Here is an 18,515-nt window from a genome sequence, read left to right as displayed (position 1 = left end):
ACAAGCCATGTCATTAAGGTCACAGCTGCTGCTGTCCCCCATGGGCCTGAGAAACATGTAATGAGCTCCACCAATCAGAGTTCAGCACAAACATCTCAGCCTCTGACCTCTTGTGCAAAAGTGTCATGAGACTTAGTCAACTACCAGTAATGCACTGCACACTTGTACAGTCAGTGTGCCTTGGCTCCCCATGCTCAGCACCATTAGTCATTGTCACATTGGCAGATAGGTGAAGCTGCAGCACTACCCCACTCCCATGCACAAAACCTTTAGCTAAAAAAATACATGGCAACCACAGGGGGCCCCTAGCTAGAGGGGGGCCCAGGGGTATTGACCCCTTTTGCCTTTGCTTTAATCTGGCCCTGGCTCCATCAGATACTTTGCCAAACTGTGCTGCTCTGCAGTGACCTGAGAGAGTGATGCTTATGAACAAGTCTCGCATGTCTATAATACTCCACTAAAACTATGGGAACCCACCTATTACCATTGAATGTTTGCCCCACTCATTCTCCATGGAGGAAAGTGACACCTGGTGAAGATTGCCATGTGGACACCATACAGCAGTCCATCTACCACAAACCATCACGTCCTAAAATGTTTACTGCACTGTCATTTGTATATGACCAAGATGTTGCAAAGCATACTGGGATGTGTAGTTCCCTAGCACCTGGTGTGGCACATTGCCTGCACCTGCTATAGGTTATAGAACATTTAAGCGTCATAGAGCAGAAACAGATAAGGATGAACACATTTGCTGTTACATACTATATGCATTGGAATTATAAATGTTTAGTGTCGTCTAAGAACCCTACTTGTCTAGGTCAGAGGGAATAATGCATTTTGCTTGTATCTGACCAAGTTCTGCTTTCAGGTCTCCATAGCATGACCTGATTAAACTTAATGGGGGTATTACCTCCCCAATTTAGGAAGCCCTCCTGAAGAAGTGCAGGGGAAGAGGCCTGCCAATTGCAAACATCAGGGCACGGAGGATCTTCATTTCCATGTCTCGTATTTGAGCCTTGGTGTAGGTGTGGTCTGTCACAAAGGTGAAGTCTCCTATCTCAGGTGGATACATTTCTTTATATTTAGCATAAAGGAACATGGAAGTCACCCCCACAAGTTGTAGCTGATTTTGGGGAACTGGGCCCTCCTGCAAAATAGTTAGATGTTACATAGGCAAAGACATTTTCATTACAAACTCTGCGCCCACCCAGAGAGTAGTTACCTGCAGGAAGCGGTCAATTATTCCAACAGTCATAAACATGGTTTCTAGCAACAGGCTGTATTTAATTTGCACCTGGACCAGGCAGTCTACAAGGATTGCATGCATGTTGCCTGTTATCCCCTGGCCTTGGGGATAGTTTGGCTTCACTGCCTCGGTATCCTAGAAAGCCACATAAATTATAACAGAGGCAATAGTCAGAATACCCATCATGTAGGTGACACAAGCTTGTAGAAGACTTATTACTGTAGCCAGGAGAACAAGGCCTAGCACTATAGGAAAATTTGGTACTTGTTTTGTTTCACGGCAGCACTGCCCACCAGATTGCATCATATGCACATCACATGCAAATCGTATTTGCATGTGATTTGCATACATTTAGATCCGCGGTGCGATTTAGCACACCCCCACTATCCATGCCAGCCCAAAGTGTGGCGAGCGGTCGCGTAAAACGAGCCCGAAGCGTGGCAAGCGCAGCGAGCCCCGCGAGGGGACATGGATTACTTGACGTGTATTCCGCGGCCCCTCGCGACGCTTCAGGCTCGTTTTAAGCGGACGCTCACCACGCTTCGGGCTCGGTGGTGACGCTCGCCACACTTTATAAAATAAACTCCACGCCGATGTGGATAGTGGGGGTATGAACAGGTCGGGAGCATGCGTACCGCGTCCTCTCGCGGGGCACACTGCGCTCGCCACGCTTTGGGCTGACGTGGATAGTGGGGGGGTGTTAAATCGCATCGCAGATCGAATCGATTTACGATCTGCTGGGAAGTGCCACCGTGAAACTAAACAAGTACCGAAATGTCTCTTTATGCTAATTAGTAGTTCCAAGGTGGAACACCTGGATATAGGTCAAAGCAGGTTCCCAAACATGGTCCTCAATGCACCCCAATAGTCCAGGTTTTAAGTATATCCATGCTTGGCCAGGTGGCTCAATCCATATACCTTAATTTGATGTAGCCATCTGTGGTGAGCCATGAATATCTTTAAAGCCTGGACTGTTTGGTGCCTCAAGGACCGTGTGTGTTAGCTGTGTTCAAAGCCTCACCTCCAGGCTCCTCAGGTAGCAGTAGATTTCACATATTCACTGCACAACATGGGGTTCCCGTCATCATCAGCATCCACATCTTTCACCTCTATAAGGACATCAAAGAAAGTGTGACACAGCTTATCTGGGATGTACTCAGAGGTCTCCTTTGGTGCAGGGGAGCTGGATCCACCTATTTAATAAACACCATGATTAAAAATTGTGTGATAACCAATGGTGTATATTCAAGATGCTTTTTAAGAGATGAAACACTTTGCTGTAATTCAAGGGGCGTGGAAGCTTTGGCTACATCAATTGCCATGACTATAACTGTAGATGGCATCACAGATCTGCATAAGCCAGCCATTTTTGGCATTACCCCGTGTCACCAAAACTCCTTGCATAACTAACTATGCCTACAGGCTTCCTTCCTTATAGTGTTAAAATTTGCACATTGACCAAGTTTAGTCTTTAATGTTTTTGTTGTCTAGTTATATTGTATTACCTAGGATTAGGCCATATATGGCTTCCATATGTTGCCTGCACATGACATAATGGGGCACATATATTAAGCCTGGTGAAGAGAGAAAGTGGAAGGTGATAACGTACCAGTCAATCAACTCCCAAATGTAAATTTTCAAACACAGATGATTGGCTGGTGAGTTATCACATTCCACTTCCTCCTTTCACCGGGCTTAATACATCTGATCAATTGTCTAAAATTTTCAGGAATCTGTAGTCTTGTGGTAATTTGAGGGCATTTTTTAAGAGATCTCTCTAGATAGCTTAGAAAGTGTCCCTACAGTGCTCCTTGTGTAGGGGTCATAGCAATGTACAGCGGTATCGCCGGGTAACATCTAGTATACTGGATAAATCTGTAATCACTGGCGTCAGGGTTATCACCAGAGAATCCTTGTCCTGACACATTGCTCAGTACACAGCGCTGACACATTGCTGTGTGTTGAGCAACCTTGCTGACCCAATCTAGAATTGCTCAGAACACTTCAGCATCTCCCCATGTGTAGGCCCCATTAGTTAAGATGTTGGGCAGCCAGATCAGCAATGGACCATGAGTGACTGCAGGTGGAGGACAGGCATTAGACTATTTTACAGAAGGATAACAATTATCCAACATTCATATTTCCTGCAAATAGGCTCAATTGCTCCCCACCAATTAGCTCTACACCAAGAGCACATTATCTCAGCAGGCTTGAGGCAGACATTTTCCTACTTTAACTTTTCTTAGTTCTGGAATCTTCTCCGTTGCTTTGGCCTTCTTAATCTTCAGCACAGGTTTTAGTTCATAGGTGACAGAATTAGTCAGCTACCAGCCAATACAATGGCATATAAGAAGTGGTTACTGGTGACAGAGATACCTTCTTCACAGGCACCTCAGGATCGACCTTGTTTCCGAGATCGCCCAGGGTGGTGCACAGACGAAGTCCTGCTTAATTAAAGCTCTTTTACCAAAGGCATCAGTTGTAGTGTTCTCAGCATTAGACAGCATGTTCTGTAAGAAGAATAACTTAGTCACTATCAGCAGTCACAAACCCAGATATGTTGGCACAGGTAACTAGAGTGGAATTAGGAGAATGATACTGTTTAAGCACCACAGTAGTAGATGTATGGCTGCTTTCCTCATCATTGAGGCAGGAAGCAGCGAACTGCATGTTCAGATACTATACTGCATTTCAGCATGTGTGAGCAGAGATCTGTCAATGTATAGGCATCCATACTCTGATCAGTACTGGAATACAGGCTGCATTAGTAGCACCATGTTATGGGAAGGGATACAGGGCTACGTGGTACAGAAGAAGTGGTCTTATACAGGCTGAATTAGTAGAAACATGATATGGGGCTAGGCGTTACAGAGGAAGTGGCCTTTATACAGGATGCATTAGTAGTACCATGTTATGGAAAAGGATACGGGGTACAGAGGAGGTGGCCTTTATACAGGCTGTATTAGTAACACCATGTCATGGGAAGGGATATGGGGTTGGGTGGTACAGAGGAAGTGGCCTTATACAGGATGCATTAGTAGCACCATGTTATGGGAAGGGATACCGAACTAGGCGATACAGAGGAAGTTGTCTTATACAGGCTGCATTAGTAGAGCCATGTTGTGGAAAGGGATATGGGGCTATGCAGTACAGAGGAAGTGGTTTTATACAGGCTGCATTAGTAGAACCGTGTTATGGGAAGGGATATGGGCTATGCAGTACAGAGGAAGTGGTCTTATACAGGCTGCATTAGTAGCACCATGATATGGGGATAGGCGTTACAGAGGAAGTGACCTTTATACAGGCTGCATTAGTAGTACCATGTTATGGGAAGGGATATGGGGTAGGTGGTACAGAGAAATTGGCCTTATACAGGCTGCATTAGTAGCACCATGTTATGGGAAGGGATACGGGGTAGGTGGTACAGAGGAGGTGGCCTTATACAGGCTGCATTAGTAGCACCATGTTATGGGAAGGGATACAGGGCTAGGCGGTACAGAGGAGGTGGCCTTTTACAGGCTGCCTTAGTAACACCATGTTATAAGAAGGGATACAGGTCTAGGCGGTACAGAGGAAGTGGTCTTATACAGTGGGAAGGGATACGGGCATATGTGGTACAGAGGAAGTCATCTTATACAGGCTGCATTAGTAGTACCTTGTTATGGGAAGGGATATGGGGCTAGGCGGTACAGGTGATGTGGTCTTATACAGGCTGCATTAGTAGTACCGTGTCATGGGAAGGGATACGGGGTAGATGGTACAGAGGAGGTGGCCTTATACAGGCTGCATTAGTAGTACTGTTTTATGGGAAGAGATACGGGGCTATGTAGTACAGAGGAAGTGGTCTTATACAGGCTGCATTAGTAGCACCGTGTTAGGGGAAGAGATACAGGGCTATACGGTACAGAGAAAGTGGTTTTATCCAGGCTGCATTAGTAGCACCATGTTATGGGAAGGGATATGGGGTAGGTGGTACAGAGGAATTTGTCTTATACAGGCTGCATTAATAGTACCGTGTTATGGGAAGGGATATGGGGCTATGCGGTACAGAGGAAGTGGTCTTATACAGGCTGCATTAGTAGTACCTTGTTATGGGAAGGGATATGGGGCTAGGCAGTACAAAGGAAATGGTCTTATACAGGCTGCATTAGTAGCACCATGATATGGGACTAGGCGTTACAGAGGAAGTGGCCTTTATACAGGCTGCATTAGTAGTACCATGTCATTGGAAGGGATACGGGGTAGATGGTACAGAGGAGGTGGCCTTATACAGGCTGCATTAGTAGTACTGTGTTATGGGAAGAGATACGGGGCTATGCGGTACAGAGGAAGTGGTCTTATACAGGCTGCATTAGTAGTACCGTGTTATAGGAAGGGATAAGGGGCTAAGCAGTACAGAGGAAGTGGTCTTATACAGGCTGCATTAGTAGCACCGTATTATGGGAAGAGATACGGGGCTATGCGGTACAGAGGAAGTGGTCTAATACAGGCTGCATTAGTAGTACCATGTTATGGGAAGGGATAGAGGGCTAGGCGGTACAGAGGAAGTGGTCTTACATAGGCAGGATTAGTAGCACCATGATATGGGGCTAGCTGTTACAGAGGAAGTGGCCTTTATACAGGCTGCATTAGTAGTACCATGTTATGGGAAGGGATATGGGGTTATGTGGTACAGAGGAAGTGGTCTTATACAGGCTGCATTAGTAGTACCATGTTATGGGAAGGGATACGGGGCAGGTGGTACAGAGGAGGTGGCCTTATACAGGCTGCATTAGTAGCACAGTGTTATGGGAAGGAATACAGGGCTATGCGGTACAGAGGAAGTGGTCTTATACAGGCTGCATTAGTAGCACCATGTTATGGGAAGGGATATGAGGCTAGGCGGTACAGAGAAAGTGGTCGTATACAGGCTGCATTAGTAACACCATGTCATGGAAAGGGATATGGGGTTGGGTGGTACAGAGGAAGTGGCCTTATACAGACTGCATTAGTAGAGCCATGTTATGGAAAGGGATATGGGGCTGTGCGGAACAGAAAAAGTGGTCTTATACAGGCTGCATTAGTAGCACCGTGTTATGGGAAGAGATATGGGGCTATGCGGTGCAGAGGAAGTGGTCTAATACAGGCTGCATTAGTAGTACCATGTTATGGGAAGGGATAGAGGGCTAGGCGGTACAGAGGAAGTGGAAAGAGAACTGATAACAAGAAGATATCAGGTAGGGGGACAATTACTAGACCTGGTTTGCAAAAGAGAAGCTGCAGTACAAAAAAGGGGGTTGTCACTCCCCTACAAGAAGATACAAAAGAGAAATACAGTAGACTGCGCTAGCTTTAAATTGATGGTATTAAAGAAATGCAAGTAACCTAAAAGTGGAACATGATTTAATGTAAATATAGAACAAGTATAGCAGCTCAGGTTAAAAACAACGTTCTTACATATATTATGCACATATAGAAATAAAAAATAAATAAAAAATGAAATAATGGGGGGATTTAAGATTCCTAAAGTGACTGAGAATAGCAAGAATTTATGTCCATACGGTACCGTATATTTGCAAAGAGTCCAGCTGGATGGGGGGGAAATAATGCGCCCGCTTGGATCCGTTCCTATTTTGCCTCAAGTGAAGAGGGACCTGGATGGCTGGGGGAGGGATTAGCAGCTTGACTTTATGGATTAAATGAACCTCCTGCTGTTCCTTAGATGCCAGGGAAGTGACCTGGTTGTAGGTAATCTCCCAGAATAAATGCCAAAACAAGGTCTGGAGGCTGGTCCGGTCTCTTGGGGTTGGTATAGGCTGTTATGGTCGTGTAGCAAAAAGTCAGTCACTTTAGTAGAATACCAACGCGTTTCGCTCTATGGTAGAGCTTTTTCAAGGTACAGAGGAAGTGGTCTTATATAGACTGCAATAGTAGCACCATGTTATGGGAAGAGATATGGGGCTATGCGGTGAAGAGGAAGTGGTCTTATACAGGCTGCATTAGTAGTACCATGTTATGGGAAGGGATACAGGGCTAGGTGGTACAGAGGAAGTGGTGTTATACAGGCTGCATTAGTAGTACCATGTTATGGGAAGGGATACAGGGCTAGGCGGTACAGAGGAAGTGGTGTTATACAGGCTGCATTAGTAGCACCGTGTTATGGGGAGAGATATGTGGCTATGCGGTACAGAGGAAGTGGTCTTATACAGGCTGCATTAGTAGTACCTTGTTATGGGAAGGGATAGGGGGCTATGCAGTACAGAGGAAGGGGTCTTATACAGGCTGCATTAGTAGCACCATGATATGGGGCTAGGCGTTACACCAGGGTTGCCTACCCTCCCGCATTTAGCGGGAGGCTCCCTATTTTTACCGGAGCCTCCCGCTGCCTAGCAAAGCTCCCTTAGCCTCCCGGTTTTTGCTGACGCCGCACCCAAAAATGCTAACTGCGCATGTGATAATTAAAAGCCGGCCACCGCGGGGTTATAATGGGTAGCGTAGAGGTGGCCATTCTCACTAAACAGTAAACACCTGCTAGGATTTGATAGGACGGAGAGCGGAGGTTTGGGCAGCTGGTGTGCTGGGCAAGGTCAGCAGACACCAGCAGAGGCACTTCAAAGCTGCTCTTCCGTTCTGCGGCACCACCTGTCACACTGACGGGCAGCAGCAGAACATCAGTGTGAACGCGCCTCTCCCCCCTGCCCATCCCCAGTGCTGCTACTGCCAGTACTGCTGTGTAGACAAAGCAGAAGCACATCTACATACAGCAGACATCGTTCAGCCTAGGCTCCGCCCCCTCAGCGGGCCCCGCCCCTCTTGCAGTCCGTGGCTCCTACTGCACGAAGTGGGTAAGTTACTGAAAGTTTTCTAATCAAACTTATACAGTAGCTTATTTTACTTATCTCCTCCTTCTAAAATCTCTGCACCCTTCTGTGCCTGTCTCTTTCTTTTTCCTACTGTGGGCATTATGTGTCTAAGGGGCAGTATGTATATATTTTTATTATTGTATGTGGGCATTGTGGGTGTAAGTTAAACTACTACTGTGGGCATGGTGGGCGTAAGCGACACTAATACTATGGGTATGGTGGGCGTAAGTGACACTACTACTGTGGGCATGGTGGGCGTAAGTGACACTTCTACTATGGGTATGGTGGGCGTAAGTGACACTACTGCGGGCATGGTGGGTGTAAGTGAAACTACTACTGTGGGCATGGTGGGCGTAAGCGACACTACAACTATGGGTATGATGGGCGTAAGTGACACTACTACTGCAGGCATGGTGGGCGTAAGCGACACTACTACTGAGGGCATGGTGGGTGTAACACAGTGGGAATTGTGGGTGTAAGCGAAAACCAATACTGCAGGCATTGTGTGGGTGTAAGCGACACGAGTACTGCTGGCATTGTGGGTGTAAGCGACACTAGTAATGCGGGCATTGTGGGTGTAAGCGACACTTGTACTGCCAGCATTGTGTAGGTAAGCAAACATTCTAATGCGGGCATTGTGTGGGTAAGCGTCACTAGCACTGCAGGTATTGTGGGCCTAAGTGACCTAAGTACTGCCGGCATTGTGTGGGTAAGCGACCATACTACTGCCGGCATTGTGTGGGTAAGCGACCATACTACTGCCGGCATTGTGTGGGTAAGCGACCATACTGCTGCCGGCATTGTGTGGGTAAACGATACTACTGCTACAGGTATTGTGTGTGTAAGCAACATTAATACTGGGGGCATTGTGTGGGTAAGAGGCACTAGTACTGTGTGCATAAGCAACCGGATTACTGCGAGAATTGTGTGCATAAGCGACCCTTGTACTTTGTGGGCATAATAATACTGCAGGCATTGTGGGCACAGGCATTACTAGTACTGCAGTCACACTCTTTAGGCCCCCATACATTGAGGCCATTCGGTCCAATCGGCCCATTAAATCGGACCAAATCGCTTCTCCCTGACATGCCGTTGGGTCCGATGCACGGTCCTGTGCGCATTGGACCTGACCTCAATTGGACGCTGAGCAGTACATTAGAATGTGAGCTATAATCTCCCTGAAACTACTTTTCAAAAGTAGGCAAGTATGCGTTACACAGGAAGTGACCTTTATACAGGCTGCATTAGTAGTACCATGTTATGGGAAGGGATATGGGGTAGGTGGTACAGAGAAATTGGCCTTATACCAGCTGCATTAGTAGCACCATGTTATGAAGATTGATACAGGGAAGGTGGAACAGAGGAGGTGGCCTTATACAGGCTGCATTAGTAGCACCATGTTATGGGAAGAGATACAGGGCTAGGCGGTACAGAGGCGGTGGCCTTATACAGGCTGCATTAGTAACACCATGTTATGAGAAGGGATACAGGGCTAGACGGTACAGAGAAAGTGGTCTTAGACAGGCTGCATTAGTAGCACAGTGTTATGGGAAGGGATACGGGCATATGTGGTACAGACAGGGCCGGTGCAAGGCACCGGAGCGCCCCAGGCGAGTCGGGGTGGGGGCGCCCCGGTGCCGGGGGGAGGGGGGGGTGGTACCTGTGTAAAAAACTTGCGGCCCCGGCGTCCCTGCAGTGCTGGGGCGGTCAGGGGTGTCCGTGCCGTAGGGGTACCTGCGGCGCCGTCATGTGTATAAAGCTGGCTGCGGCCGGCGGGGTCCCTGTAGTGAATAGAAAATAACTAGCGCTTCCCGCGCCGCCGCGCGCATAGCGCTAGTTATTTTCTATTCACTACAGGGACCCCGCCGGCCGCAGCCAGCTTTACACACATGACGGCGCCGCAGGTACCCCTACGGCACGGACACCCCTGACCGCCCCAGCACTGCAGGGATGCCGGGGCCGCAAGTTTTTTACACAGTTCGCTGGGGGTGAGGGGCGAACTGCCTCCCTCCAGGTGCCGGCGCCCTAGGCAAATGCCTAGAGCTGCCTAGTGGTGGCGCCGGCCCTGGGTACAGAGGAAGTCATCTTATACAGGCTTCATTAGTAGTACCGTGTTATGGGAAGGGATACAGCGATAGGCAGTACAGAGGAAGTGGTCTTATACAGGCTGCATTAGTAGCACCATGATCTGAGGCTAGGCGTTACAGAGGAAGTGGCCTTTATACAGGCTGCATTAGCAGTACTGTGGTATGAGAAGGGATACAGGGCTATGCGGTACAGATGAAGTGGTCTTATACAGGCTGCATTAGTAGTACCGTGTTATGGGAAGGGATATGGGGTTATGTGGTACAGAGGAAGTGGTCTTATACAGGCTGCATTAGTAGTACCATGTTATGGGAAGGGATATGGGGTAGGTGGTACAGAGGAGGTGGCCTTATAGAGGCTGCATTAGTAGTACCGTGTTATGGGAAGGGATACGGGGTAGGCGGTGCAGAGGAAGAGGTCTTATACAGGCTGCATTAGTAGCACCGTGTTATGGGACGGGATACGGGGTAGGTGGTACAGAGGAGGTGGCCTTATAGAGGCTGCATTAGTAGTACCGTGTTATGGGAAGGGATATGGGGCTATGTGGTACAGAGGAAGTGGTCTTATGCAGGCTGCATTGTTTATGGTATTTTAGATCTACAGGGGGACATTTACCAAAATGGATTCGTAGAAAAAAGGTGTATTCGTAGGCAGAAATACACCTTTTTTTTACGAATTTGTATTTTTGGGATTTACAATCCCAAAAATACAACAATTCGTAGTCCTAAAGATGAAACATTCGTATTTGTATTTACAAATACGAATGTCTACACCATCGATAGGATACGACAGAAATCACCATTCAAAAGAATGGTGGTTTCTAAATTTACTAAGCAGCCGTACTGACAATACGGCTGCTTAGTGGTGTAAAACACCCACGCAAATACGACAGGAAAATAGAACACCATTTTCCTGTTCTATTTGCGTTTTAGCCTGCACGGATCAGTCAGATCCGTGCAGGCTTCAGTGTAAAAAAATAGAAAAATAAATAAATAAAAAAAAAAACGGCGTGGGGTCCCCCCCACAGCTATAACCAGCACCAGGCTGAAGGAGCCGGGGCCGGTAATTAAAAATCAGGGAGCCCGACAAATAGGGGTTCCCCGATTTTTAACAACCAGCCCCAGGCTCCAGGTCCGGGGCTGGTTCCCAAAATACGGGGGACAAAATGAGTAGGGGTCCCCCGTATTTTAAGAACCAGCCCCAGGCACAACCAGCCGGCAGGGTAATGTCACAGCCGGGGGACACTTATAATATAAGGTCCCGCGGCCAAAACATTCTCCCTACCGACCAGTCAGCCTGGCCAGGGGCCCTGGGGGAGTGGGGACCCCCCCAATGAAGGGGTCCCCCCCCTCCAGGACTTACCTGGCCAGGCTGACTGGTCGGTAGGGAGAATGTTTTGGCCGCGGGACCTTATATTATAAGTGTCCCCCGGCTGTGACATTACCCTGCCGGCTGGTTGTGCCTGGGGCTGGTTCTTAAAATACGGGGGACCCCTACTCATTTTGTCCCCCGTATTTTGGGAACCAGCCCCGGACCTGGAGCCTGGGGCTGGTTGTTAAAAATCGGGGAACCCCTATTTGTCGGGCTCCCTGATTTTTAATTACCGGCCCCGGCTCCTTCAGCCTGGTGCTGGTTTCGGCTGTGGGGGGGACCCCACGCCGTTTTTTTTATTATTTATTTATTTTTTCTATTTTTTTTTACACCTTGCAGCCTGCACGGATCTGACTGATCCGTGCAGACTGCTAGAAATAATTCGTATTAGCAGCCGTATATACGGCCGCTAATACGAATCATTACACCATCGGAGGGTTACAAAGCAGTCGTATATGACTGCTTTGTAACTGATCCTCCGGAACACGACTTTGCATACGACTTAAACAGTCGTATGCAGTCGTAGGGAAAATACCAATACGAAAAACTAGGTTTTTCATATTGGTAAATTTCCCCCACAATGTCTAGTTCTACAGTCATAAGTTCGACCACTATAGGTCGACAGTCAAAAGGTCGACAGGGTGAAAAGGTGGACATGAGTTTTTCAAGGTTTCTTTGGTGTCTATATCGACATAGGTTGGTATGGACACCATCTAAGTGTACCACATCCGCTCGCCATGCTTCGGGCATGAGGCCTCGCTGTGCTCGGCCCACTATTATATTCTACCTTCAAGTCGTAGTGGTAGGTAGGGCACGAAATACTGCCTGTCGGCACATGTTTTAAAAACTCATGTCGACCTTTTTGATCCTGTTGACCTTTTGACCCTGTCAACCTTTTGACCCTGTCAACCTTTTTACCGTGTTGACCTTTTGACTGTCGACCAGAGTCAGTTCATCACGAGTCCAGACACCGGCTGCATTATGCTTTGTAGTGTTGTTATTTCTGATATTTTATATTTCGTTTTTAAGATATTCAAAAGCTCCAGCTTCAGAAATTCAAAAGCAGCTACAGATCATGCATTAGGCTCATACGGTCATAAAAATGGTTCACACATGCTTAAAGTTCCTAAAACAGAACTGTCCCCACCCGTAGCCTTGCACATGTGCAGACCCCGGGAGCGGACGACATCGGCGATTTTCACATTCGCTGAACGTTTGCTCTGGAAAGGATGGCCAGGATTGGTAGAAGAGGATGCCCAGTGTTTTATGGCAAAGGCGTAACTCTGGGAGGCAATGGAGTCATCTGCTGCCGGGCTCCTGCTCCTAAGGGGGCACCTCTCCTCCCCTGTATGTTTGAAGCAGATAACTGAAAGCCGTCAATATCGCTTCTGTGGCTGACTCCTCTTCCTAGCAGGACCATAGATCACTTCTACTGAATGTTTTACACATCACCAACACACAACTACAAGAAATTTTCTCAGATACTTTTGTATATTGGTTTCTTAAGTAATTTTGTCCTTAATAACATATCATTATTGTCTGTGCTGATCCTTCTATATTCACCACGCACCTACATCCTGGTAAACTAATAATTCAGGTAGGACTGTACATGTATAGGCCAGGTTTTTGTTTGTCATTTTGCCAGGATATTGTGGGTGTAATATATATATATACATATTTATGCTTTCCATTGCGTTGTTTGTGTGGGGTGTGGTATAGGGTTCCGACAGTCGGGATCCCAACAGTTATTAGCCCGATGTTGGGATCCCCACTGGCCGGACTCAGACAGCATGGCAAGCGCAACAAAGCCCCTTGCGGGCTCGGTGGCTTGCTACGCTCGCCACCTATTCTATTCTCCCTCTATGGGGGTTGTGGACCCCCACGAGGGAGAATAGCCGGTGGCCGTCGGGAACCCGTCTGTCGGTGTTTTAACAGTCGGGATCCCGACGTCGGGTAAATGACTGTCGGGACCCCGTCCGGCATCCGTTTGTGTGCTTGTGTGCGCTGATAAAAAGCATGTTGTATGCAGTTATTAATAGCAGATACACAAGAAAGTTATGGCTTCTATCCCCCGTGCCATTCCCCACAGTTTCCACATATATATATATATTTGGCTTTTAAGTGGTTGCTGGGGAAATTGCCGTTTTTGTTAATAGCAAAATAATAAGATTTCATAAAATATTAATGCTTGGTTGAGTGCACTGCATTACATTTTGTGTGCAGTCCAATATGACAATAAATATTAGTGAAAAAGATTATCAATCAGTAAGTCTAAAGACCATTTTACATTCATTAGAAATTCAACTCATAAGTGCTCCCAGCACTACACACAGTATGGATACAGAAGGATTCGAGCATTTGCTGGGATTTAGTGTCGCTGTTGCTTGTTACATCACAAAACAGTTTATGGTGCCATTAACAAATGCACATATTGGATAAAGTGCTCCCTATTACAAATTTAAATGACCTAATGGGTCGAAGAAGCTACTTACTGTAGTTTGTAAAAGCTTAATACAATGAGGTTAAAATCTGTGTAGATAAATGGCATTCAGTACTTGCCTATTTATATTTTCTTCCATCCAGGATTTCCAACATTCAAATCAAAATTGCAGGAAATCTTGTTGCGCAATTCATGAAATTCACTACTCATACCGGGGAATCGCAGAGTGGGTGCCAAAGCTATAGATTATTACTCTATGCTAAAAAAGATTAAAGTTTTGCAGGGGTACACATGTGTACACACGTACCTTGCTAAATACTGATAAGGGGCACAAATATTTCCACTTTTTCAGGTAGGAGGTTGTTTTGCAGTATAGGATTATAGGAGAAATATTAGGAGGCATTCACAAGAGGGTGCACAGAATCTATCTCCCTGATCAATGGTGGTGTTAAGGTGCCCATACACGGTATAATTATTATATGCAAATTGGACTAGATTGTAGTGCATCGCATATGTTTTGCTATGCGATGCGATCTAGTCCGCATTACATGCAATAATTGTATTGTGTATGGGCACCTTAAACCAGACCTCATCATATCATATACTGAGACACATTTACATTTGCAAGTCTATCAATGTACTGAAACATTCAAATGTGGAAATAATAGACCGGGTACTCAATGTACAGTTGGAGTACAGTGCGGTGTGTAGCTCATAGGCTACAATGGTCTACTGACATCTCAGAATGTCGGTAACCCACCCAGAGATGCAAAGCAATGCTGCGCGATCTTGATACATTGGGTAGTTTTGCATCCCCCCATAGTAACCTATGGGGGATGAGGCCGGCGGTGGTGCAGGAGGGATCAGAGATCCAGCCCTTTCACCAGATCGGGTCTGAGCATGTTGATGTGCGCATATGTGTATGCGCAGACCCCGGGAGCGAACGGCTTCAGCGAGTATCACTCTCCCCAAGCTGTTTGCTCCATAGTGGTAGAAGGGAAAGCCTAGCATTTTATGGGCATCCCTATAAAAACACTGGCCATTCCCCTTGGAACGTAAGCATGTTGATGCCTGTGTGGGGCAGGCGCTGACATCACATGATGTCTGCGTCCACCATGAATTTGGCAATCTGTGGTCATCTGAAGTATTGACTGACATTTACCTGTTCGCTGGGCTGCGAACATATGCAGTCTAGCAAACAGGTCTGAATTAGGAGAGAGGAGTGCAGAGAAAGAGAGAGGAGAGCAGAGAGAGAGAAGGAAAGCAGAGAGAGAAGGAGAGCAGAGAGAGAAGGAGAGCAGAGAGAGATATGGAGAGCAGAGAGATAGAGAGGAGAGCAGAGAGAGAGCAAACAGAGAGAGAAGGAGAGCAGAGAGTGAAGGAGAGAGAAAGAGAGAGAGAGAAGGAGAGCAGAGGGGGAGAGAAGGAGAGCAGGGAGAGAGGAGAGCAGAGAGAGAGGAGAGCAGAAAGAGAGGAGAGCAGAGAGAGAGAAGGAGAGCAGAGATAGAGAGAGGAGAACAGAGAGAGAAGAAGAGAAGAGAGAGAGAAGGAGAGAAAAGAGAGAGAGAGAGAAGGAGAGCAGAGAGAGAGAGAAGGAGAGCAGAGAGAGGGCAGAGGGAGAGTGGAGCGAGAGAAGTGAGTGGAGAGAGTGAGTAGAAGAGTAGAGAGAGGGAGAGAAGAATGGAGAGAGAGAGGATGGGAGGGAGGGTGTGTGAAGGTGTGCAGAGGGGGAGAAAACAGAGAGAGAGAGAGAGGGGGGGCTGCAACAGGCATCACTGTGTATCTCTCCCTAACCCCCAGCAGAGGTATTCATGTGCTGTACCAAACCTTTCTACCCCCTCACAATACAGGTGGTGTACCCTTGTCACTAATGCCTTCAACTGTGGGGGTACCTGTAATTAGCATCGACAGCCGTGGCTACCATCATCAGCGCAGCAACAGCAGAGGGTCCCTTTTATTAGCACCGGCGGTAGGAGAGGTTCATTAATAAGCACTGGTGGCAGGGAGTACCTGTCACAAGCTCAACCAGCAGCGGGTCCCATTATTAATGCTGGCAGCAGTGGGTCCTATCATTAGCGCTGCAGCATCGGGTCATTAGCGGCAGCGGGGTTGCCTGTCATTAGTGCTAGTGGCAGTAGGATCCTTCCATCAGCGCCAGCGGAAGTGTCAGAAATGACATGGGGAGTACGTGCCCCCCCCCCCCTCCCCCCAAATCCGCCACTGGCAACAATTACAGGAATCAACTAGAGCTGAAACAGAAGCTAGTCTGCTAGCGAGGTTGCTCAAGGCAATCTCAGATTCCTTGAGAAGAGAATTCGGTACTTGTGTAGTTTCACGGCGCCGCCGCGCGCACACTCTGTCTCTGAAACTTGGCAGCCTGCCAGAGGCTCTGTTTACCTGTGCGCGTGGCGCTCTAGCTCTGTCTGACTGTGCGCGTGCCGCTCTAGCTGTAAGCTACGTATTGTCAGCTTACATTATCAGCGTAGCGCCGGGCTGCAGCAGCATTGTGCTGCCCAGGCGCTGACAGGTCACTGTGGTACTTGTTGTTCCACAGTGAAATAGGCAGCCCTGTGCACCGCTGACAATTGGGCATGTAAAAGTGGACACCCCGGGCACACCCCGGCACACCGCTATCAAAGGGATAGTCCCCCATGCAGACGCTAAATTTAGACGCAAAAGCATCTAAAACCCGGACTATCTGCAAGCCGCTAAGAAGTGGGAGTCAGGATTCAGACGATAAAGCGTCTGAAACCCGACTACCTGCTAGCCGCTACGAAGGGGTCGTGTCCCCCATGCAGACGCTAAAACTTAGACGCTTTAGCGTCTGAAAACCGGACTACCTGCTATCCGCTAACAAGCCGGGGTTTCTGGACTTAGGCGCTAAAGCGCCTGAAACCCGACTACCTGCTAGCCTCTAAGAAGCCGGGGTTGCAGGACTTAGACGCTAAAGCCTCTGAATTTAGTTGGGTCTAGGGGTACATCTAAATTTAGCCGCTAAAGCATCTAAATTTAGTTGGGTCTAGGGGTACACTATTGAAACCTGTCCACAGTGGCACTAGTCGATGCAACAGCTGTCAACCTTGTAAATGCCACTATCCACGCAAACCCAAAGCGTGGCGAGCGCAGCGAGCCCCGCGAGGGGTGGCGTTATGCGTCCTACGACCTTTTCATACCCCCACTATCCACGTCGGCGGGGAGTTGATTTTATAAAGTGTGGCGAGCGCAGCGAGCCACCGAGCCCGAAGTGTGGCAAGCGGACGCGGACACCTTCACAGCTATCCGCATCCCCTCGCGGGCTTCACAGGTGTCCGCGTCCCCTCGCGGAGCACGCTGCGCTTGCCACGCTTCAGGCTTGGTGGCTCGCTGCGCTCGCCACACTTTATAAAGTCAACTCCACGCCGACGTGGATAGTGGGGGTATGAAAAGGTCGTAGGACGCGTACCCCGCCGCTCGCCACGCTTCGGGTTGGCGTGGATAGTGGTGCTGTTTCAGGAACACATTCACACCTGCACACTCATACACCTGAGACATTAATGACGAAATTTTTGGTAACTGTTAACTGGTTTTTAGTTAAAATTTAACTTGTGAGAACTGAGGATAAAAATGATTCAAAGAACATGTAGGTAATCAACGTAAAGAACAGTCCAATATTAGGTAAAAAGTCATGATTGGTGAGAGGAACAGGAAGGAGCTTGTGCGTCGTCACCGCCACCACTTGCAGAGGAGTCGGCCGGCTCGGCGCTGTCATCATCCTTCTCGATCAGGGGGAGCAGGGTCAGAGCATGAAGGATGCGTTTGAAGGGGTCCTGGGCGCCTAAACTCTGCCTCCACATGAACTCCTGGAGGTACGAGTCCAGGTGATGGCGCGCGGTCCCCCTTTGGCACTTATTGCGCCACTTACAGCTGCCCCACAGGCGCTCTATGTTTTGGGTGTGCCCCCCAGTGTCCGGGTCAACAAAATTGTACTTGTGGTTGACCTTGCCATGCAGGTAACCGGCCTGCTCGAGCTGCTGGGTGTTGTACGCCCTCCAACAGTCTGTGTAGACGGTGGTGCCCGGTTCAACATGGGCCTCAATGGCAGCCATCAGGGTGGCCGCATCCTGCCGCTCCACCACTTTCATGAATCACTGCCCGGTCTCCCTGGAGATGCCCCCAAACACCCACTGCTGGGGCAGGAGCCGTCCCACGTTACTCTTCCTCTTCACATAGAGGCTCTCGTCCACCTCCACGATGTGACCCGGGCCTCCGATCCGCTGCTGAGGCTGCGCCAGCAGGTCCACTGTGCATGCGTCCCTCATGAGGTTGTCGTACTGGACGGCAGTTTTTTGGGAAATGTTGAGCTGGCGATCACAAAATTTGATGCTGGTCAGCTCTTCTGCCCAGCAATAGAGGAACCACATCAGGGTCACGAAGCTGAGGTGAGACCCCCGGAACCACTGCGCGGACCTCATGCTCACCTTCTTGCGGCAGCTGCAAAGGTGGCAGCGCCACATGCGCTCTTTGACGCTCAGCCTCATGGGGTGGCCAT

At 48.3% G+C, this 18,515-nt stretch overlaps 1 pseudogene; it reads right to left on the bottom strand.

Annotated features, from left to right (window-relative positions):
- Positions 1–351: 351 nt before the first annotated feature.
- LOC146058448 (G2/mitotic-specific cyclin-B1-like) lies at positions 352–18,108 on the bottom strand (annotated as a pseudogene).
- Positions 18,109–18,515: the final 407 nt, after the last annotated feature.

The sequence above is a fragment of the Crinia signifera genome, chromosome 2 (assembly GCF_055691185.1).
Source record: "Crinia signifera chromosome 2, ASM5569118v1, whole genome shotgun sequence".
In the NCBI taxonomy this organism is placed as follows: domain Eukaryota; kingdom Metazoa; phylum Chordata; class Amphibia; order Anura; family Myobatrachidae; genus Crinia; species Crinia signifera.
This window is presented reverse-complemented; position numbering and strand designations above follow the sequence as displayed.